This window comes from Ornithorhynchus anatinus, chromosome 18 (assembly GCF_004115215.2).
Source record: "Ornithorhynchus anatinus isolate Pmale09 chromosome 18, mOrnAna1.pri.v4, whole genome shotgun sequence".
Classification (NCBI taxonomy): domain Eukaryota; kingdom Metazoa; phylum Chordata; class Mammalia; order Monotremata; family Ornithorhynchidae; genus Ornithorhynchus; species Ornithorhynchus anatinus.
Window position 1 is genome coordinate 5,710,032 of NC_041745.1, and position 6,706 is coordinate 5,716,737.

The following is a 6,706-nucleotide window of genomic DNA, read 5'->3' on the forward strand; positions in this document are numbered from 1 at the left end:
ATATAAGATATGGAGAAGCAGCATGGCTTAGTTGATAGAGCACAGGCCTGGGAGTCAGGGGGCCTGGTTCTAATCCCCACTCTGCCACGTTTGCTGTGTGACCTTGGGCAAGTCACTACACTTCTCTGTGCCTCAGTTCACTCATCTGTAAATGGGAATAAGAGTGCGGGCTCCATGTGGGACATGGACTGTGTCTAACCCCAGTGCTTAGGTCAGTGTCTGGCAAATAGCAAGCACTTAACGAATACCTTAAAAAATCATATTTATTGAGTACCTGCTGGGTGTTAAGCACTGTATTACGAGCTTGAGAAAGTACAACAGAATTAGAGAAGACACAATTCCTGCTCTTAAAGATTTTACAGTTTAGGTTTAGGAGGCACTCAAGTGACTTACAGACAGAAGAAGAGAAAGGAAACAGGATATGTGGATGAGTAAGGACTTGAATAGTAGGACATGTAAATCGATGTGTACAGAAATGTTCCTCATGGGCGTGAGATGTGACCTGGGGAAAGGAAAAATTAATCCATCAATCAGTTATATTTATTGAGTGCTTAGAGTGTGCAGAACACTGACCTAAGAGCTAGGGAGAGTACAATGCAACAGAGTTGGTAGTCATGTTCCCTGCTTACAAGAAGCTTCCAGTTTAAGAATCAGGATTTTGCTCTAGAAATATAGCAGCATCGAGATGGTTAGCATTCAGAAAAAGAAATGGCAAGATGACCTGCCATTGACTCCTAGCCTGTTTGACTTCTGAAAATGTCATTAGTGAAAATTACTCCAAAGCTAGACTTATGGACACTAAGGCTGCTTTAAAGGTGTTATAGGCAAATGCATGGGATTTTGAAAAATTGCTGAAAACTGCCATTTTTGCAATAAAGAAAGTGGAAATTGAAAACTCGAGCAAAATTCACAACACTTCTGTCTTTCTCACGGTCCAAGATGCCCATTTTAGTCAATGGACTTTATTTAGCATTGCCCATTCCTTTGCCTGGGGACAGTGGGAGCCTTAATTCATTCAATTGTATTTATTGAGCACTTACTGTGTCCAGGGCACTGTACTAAGCGCTTGGAAAGTACAATTTAGAAATAAAGAGAGACAATCCCTGTCCACACTGGGCTTAAAAATCTAAGCTCTGGGAGCCTATAACCCCCTTAGGAGCTTTCACTCAATCAATGATAGTTATTGAATGTTTACTTTGTGCAGAGCACTATACTAGGCGCTTGGGAGAGTACAAGAGAACAGAGTTGGTATACACGTTTCCTTCTACTCAGGGAAATTTGCCATGGTTCTAGAGGACAGGGATTGCATTCTTTTCTTCTTTTATAGGTGCCCCCGAGAGAGGGTGGCAGGCCCCTACATGCTATCTTAGTTTGGTGCTGACCATCTGTAGCTGTGAATACCAAAACGTGCTCATTATTCTGGATTGGAACATTGTTGTGTGACTTTTAATCAGCTCTAATGCAAAGAGGAGCCTGGCACTGGTCCCCATTGGATAAAGGACCCTTTGTGACAGCAATCTTGGCTCCCGTCAGGGGGAAGACTGAACCCAAGCTTCCCATGAAGCTACATGGCGCTACTGGGAGTTGGGGAATGAAGGCAGACCTTGAAGGATTCCACTCTGGGAAGAGTGACAATAAACATCATTTAAGGTAGTGCACACAAGAAAGTAACATGTCATAACTGACATATTCTGTCCTTAAGCTGGGCTTCAACACTGCACGGAAGAGGAGAATTCCAGAATGAAGAGTGGGAGGTGTTTTCAAATTATTAATTCTATTTCCTAAATGTCTCATTTTAAATCAGATGGAGATACCAGGAACCATCCTCAATCCCTTGTATTTTTAAGGGAGTCCAGGAAAAGGGAGTGGGGAAGACTTTGGGGTCACTGTAGGATATGAAGCAAACCCCTAGAAATCTTCTAATACCTTGAATTTGTTGAGCCCTTTTAGTTTTTCTAAGCATTGTAAATAGTTTGAAACATCAATTACCCAGTTCAAAACTCTACTTGGCCTGGCTTTATTCTGAGAAGAGCAAATACAGCATAGTACTAGGCATATACTGAGGACAAAATATATACTAATGAGCTAAAAAAGAACCCTATTTTAAGTACAGAACAGTTAAACACACCTAAGCATTTAAAACTGACAGGGAATAGTATTTGTGACTGGGAACATTTAATACAAGGAGCAGAATGACTCCAGGTGGATGGAGATAATTTAAACAAAGCTAGTATAATGTACCAGATTGTTGCAGTAATTAATTAGGTATGCAATAGGAAATCAAAGTCAACAATTGATATTGCAGAGGTAACCACCTGGTGAAGTGGTTCAAAAAAAATAATAATAATAATGGTATTTGTTAAGCCCTTACTATGTGCCAAGCACTGTAGAAAATCAATCAATAGTATTTATTAAGTACCTGCTCTGCAAAGCACTGCACTAAGTGAATGGTGAGAACAATCAAATGAGCAAACCTTATCATGACAGGACAGTGAATACTTATTTCCAAAAAAATAGGGAAGGACTCACCAACCACAAAGGCAGAGACATGGCAGGAGTCCAAATATCTTCCTTTTTTTCAGATGACATCCTCAAGGTTCTGGCGGATGCAGTTGGAAAAATCTAGTAAGCTGATGTGTACATTCAGTATGCCATCTGGAAGATATCATCTGTATACTCATACTTATATTACCTGCATTGGGTAAGGGCCTTTGGTTACTGGAATCCTGTTATTGGTTTAGCAGCGGCAGATGGCGCAAAGCCCCTCAAGGCAGCAAACCCAACCTGGAAGTTAAGAGCAGGAAAAAAAACCCCATCCCAGAAGAGATAAAAAGTTCACAGAAAAAACATTTGTTTACAATCTAATACATTTCTAACATGTGATAGGGAGGAATGGGTTAACTTCAGAGTATGGAACCCCTGAGGCTAGATTATTTTGATAGTGTGATTCCAGGCAGAATATCTGGCAGTCCAATTGGAAAATCCCATCAGGAATTCTGCAGAAAAATATCTGGCTTGTGCCAAGCCTATGCCAGAAAAGGAGATTTGCAAGTTGAATACCACGAAAACCTTTCAGATGAATTTGGCCCCACCAAACTGCCTGGAGCTGTTCGAAGGCCACCTGCAATGACAGGGATGCTGGAAACTCTTCCAAGTCCTTGAAAGGCAAGGTGAGGACTAGAGATTTAATCTAGATTTAAACGGAATGACTTTACTTCCATTGCCTCATTTACTTTCATTTAACATCTGCTTCAGCTGCTAGATTGAGAGATCCTTCAGGGCAAGGGCTATGTTTACTAAAGCCACCAACACAGTGGGAAACCATACGCTTAGTTTAATGGTCCACCCACTAAGCCCTCAATAAATGTCATTAATTGCTTGATTGATGGGCTCTGTCATTTCCCTGCCAGAGCCCATTTCCCTGCCAGACACCAGTCAGCTGTACCCAGGAATCCTGCAGTGGCTGGTGGCTATGGTGGACCACAAGCCTTCCAAACTTTACTTCCTCTGGGAGCACTCAGAAAACACCAAGGGATGGAGAGGAAGGATCTTACCGAGGATCCTGAGGTGCTTCCTCCATTCCTCATGGGCACCGGGCACTGGAGTGGACTAGTAGACTCTCTACAACAATAACAAAAACAACCAACACATTACAAAGCAATAAAGGCAGAGTCAGAGCCTTTCACCTCCAGGCTCCTTTCATGCTTCCTATTTCTCTTGAGTTCTCACCAGGAATTTTCAGAAGCTCCCATATAGTACAGCTGAATAGCAACCAAAACATTGATGTGAGAAAACATTTTCAAACTGAGAACAAGTTTATGTGGGAAGTGGGGAAAACCGTATTCTCTCTCTCATGCAAAAACACTTAGAATCAATAGACCGCATGCTACCTTTAGGGAGGGAATATGTTTTGCTTTTATTGAACTTTCCTAAGCAGTTTTTACTGTATTTTCCCAAGTAGTTAGTACAGTGCATTGAATGCAAAAGCATTGCAAACACACACACACACACACACACACACAAAAACAAAACCAAACAAACTCCAAAACCCACACACATAATAGTAGTAATAACAATAATTATGGTATTTGGTAAATGCTAACTATGTACCAAGCACTATTCTAAGCGCCAGGGTGGACACAAGGTAATCAGGTTGTTCCATGTGGGGCTCACAGTCTCAATCCCCATTTTACAGATGAGGTAACTGAGGCACAGAGAAGTTAAGTGGCTAGCCCAACATCACCCAGCAGACAAGTGGCAGAGTCAGGATTAGAACCCACATCCTCTGACTTCCAAGCCCATGTTCTTTCTACTAAACCACGCTGCTTCTCATATATACTCATTAGATTGTAAACTCCTTGTGGACAGGGAACTTATGTTTTGCTTTCATTGCACTCTCTCAAGCATCAGTTAATAAATCAATCGATTGTATTTATTGAGTGCTTACTGCACACAGAGCACTGAACTAAGTGCTTGGGAAAGTACAATATAACAGAGTCGGTGGACACGTTCCTTGCCCACGACAAGCTTACAGTCTAGAGTACTGAACTGTGCACTGCATTCAGTAGTTGCACTTAGTACAGAGCTCTGCACACAGTAAGTGCTCATTAAATGCCAGATTGATCTCAGTAAATACAATTACTACTACACATACACAAACACATATTAAATTTTAAACGATTCAGTCAAACTCTTTGCAGGTGGGGAACTTGTGTTTTGCTTTTATTGTACACTTCCAGTACTGCGGGTACTCAGTAGTTGGTCAGGATATACCATTAATCAATCAATTGTATTTATTTGCACTTACTGTGTGCGGAACGCTGTACTATGCCCTTGGGGGAGTTCAATGTAACAATATAACGAACAAATTCCCTGCCCGTTATTGCGCTTACTGTTTAGAGGGAGAGACATACGTTAATATAAATAAATTACAGATACGAAGGTAAGTGTTGTGGGGCTGAGGGTGGGGTGTGAATAACGTTCCTCTAAGGCTAACCTTCTCACTGTACCTCAATCTTATCAGACTTGCTGCTGACCTCTCACCCACATCCTACCGCTGGCCTGGAACTCCTTCCTCCTCAAATAAGACAGACAATTCCTCTCCCCTATTTCAAAACTTTATTGAAGGCACATCTCCTCCAAGAAGCCTTCCCTGACTAAGTTCTCCTCTTCTCCCACTCCCTTCTGCGCTGCTCTTACTTGCTCCTTCATTCATCCTCCCTCCTATCCCCACAACACATATGTATCTGCATATATCTGTGATTGAGTGATTGATTTATATTAATGTCTGTCTCCCCCTCTAGACTGTGAGTTCATTGTGGGTAGGAATGTGTCTGTTTCTTGTTATATTGTACTCTCTCTAGATAGTAAGCGTTCAATAAATACTATTGAATGAATGAATACAGTGCTTTGCACATAGTAACTGCTCAGTAAATGAAAGAATGAATGACTAAGGGGAACACTCAGGGCTCTGCAGAAGGGAGTGGATGAAAAGGAAAAGTCAGGGAAGGCCTCTTGGAGGAGTTGTGCCTTCAATAAGGCTTTGAAGAGGGCAGAGTAATTGCCTGTCGGATGTGAGGAGGGTTCCAGGTTGGCAAGATGTGGGCAAGAGGTTAGCAGTGAGACAGATGAGACCGGGAAACCGTGAGAAGGTTAGCATTAGAGGAACAAAGTATTAACACACATACATATACTTACACACAGCTCTCCTGCCCTCCCAGCCTGTCAGCACTTATGTACCCATCTGTAATTTTACTTATTTGTATTGGTTTGTCTCCCCCCTCTAGACTATGAGCCCATTGTGGGCAGTGAATGTCACTGTTTATCGTTGTAGTTTCCCAAGCACTTAGTACAGTGCTCTGCACACAGAAAACACTCAATAAATATGATTGAATAAATGAATCCTATAGTACCGCTCATGGGTGTAAACCCAGGGAATGAATGAGCCTCATATTCTCCAAAATCTGAATTTCTACTGCATCGTCACCTTTAGGCCTCTGTACTCTAGCTCTGTCCTTAACGGTGTACAAGCGATATTGTTTACAAGAGAGTAAATTTGAGCTCCGAAACAATGGCACTGGTTTTGGGTAATGGTGACTGTTACTAGCTAATATTGTTTGCAGTAGTTCAACAGGAGAATACTGGATTTTATTAGGTAAGGCGTTTCATCCCCAGGAACCTGTTATGCAATACATCAAGGTAAAAATAATGCAAATTATTTTTGATGCGTTTTGACTCCCAAGCCCGGGCTCTTTCCACAAAACGACGCTAAGAGGAGTCACTTGGAAGTTCACTTTCGGATATCCTCAGGAGAGAACGGCCAACCCAAACCCAAAAGGAGATTTAAGGGGATGTGGTCCAATTCTTCTCTTTTTTTTCTATTTTTTTGGCTGAGAGAGAGGCGGCTCTTCCCTGGCCCTGATATTCAGCTTGGCCCATTCGAACAGTTCCTAGCTTTTTCCTTCCTGCAGTCCTCCCGGCTGGGTTGGTCCTGCGAGCCGGCTCCCTTCCCTCTCCATCCCTTCATCTTCCTACCTCTCTCCCTCTCCTTCTCCTCCTGCCTCCCTTTCCCTTCCTCCCTGTCCTCCCCTCTCCCGCTCCCCTCTTCTTCTCTCACCTATTGGGCTTCCTTTGCTGCAGCACCACTCTTTGCAGCTCCTCTTCCTCCCTCCCCCCCCCCCGCCTCCTTTTCCTTCCTCCTCCTCCT

The 6,706-nt window shown here is 42.6% G+C and overlaps 1 long non-coding RNA gene across 1 annotated transcript; it reads right to left on the bottom strand.

Annotated features, from left to right (window-relative positions):
- Nucleotides 1–289: 289 nt before the first annotated feature.
- On the bottom strand, nucleotides 290–6,674 carry LOC103170208. Its single transcript, XR_486018.4, has 5 exons — nucleotides 6,617–6,674; nucleotides 3,555–3,621; nucleotides 2,693–2,784; nucleotides 2,530–2,599; nucleotides 290–502 (listed from the first exon to the last, which is right to left on the bottom strand). It is a non-coding gene; the product is annotated as an uncharacterized LOC103170208 (long non-coding RNA).
- Between the last annotated feature and the right edge of the window lie 32 nt (nucleotides 6,675–6,706).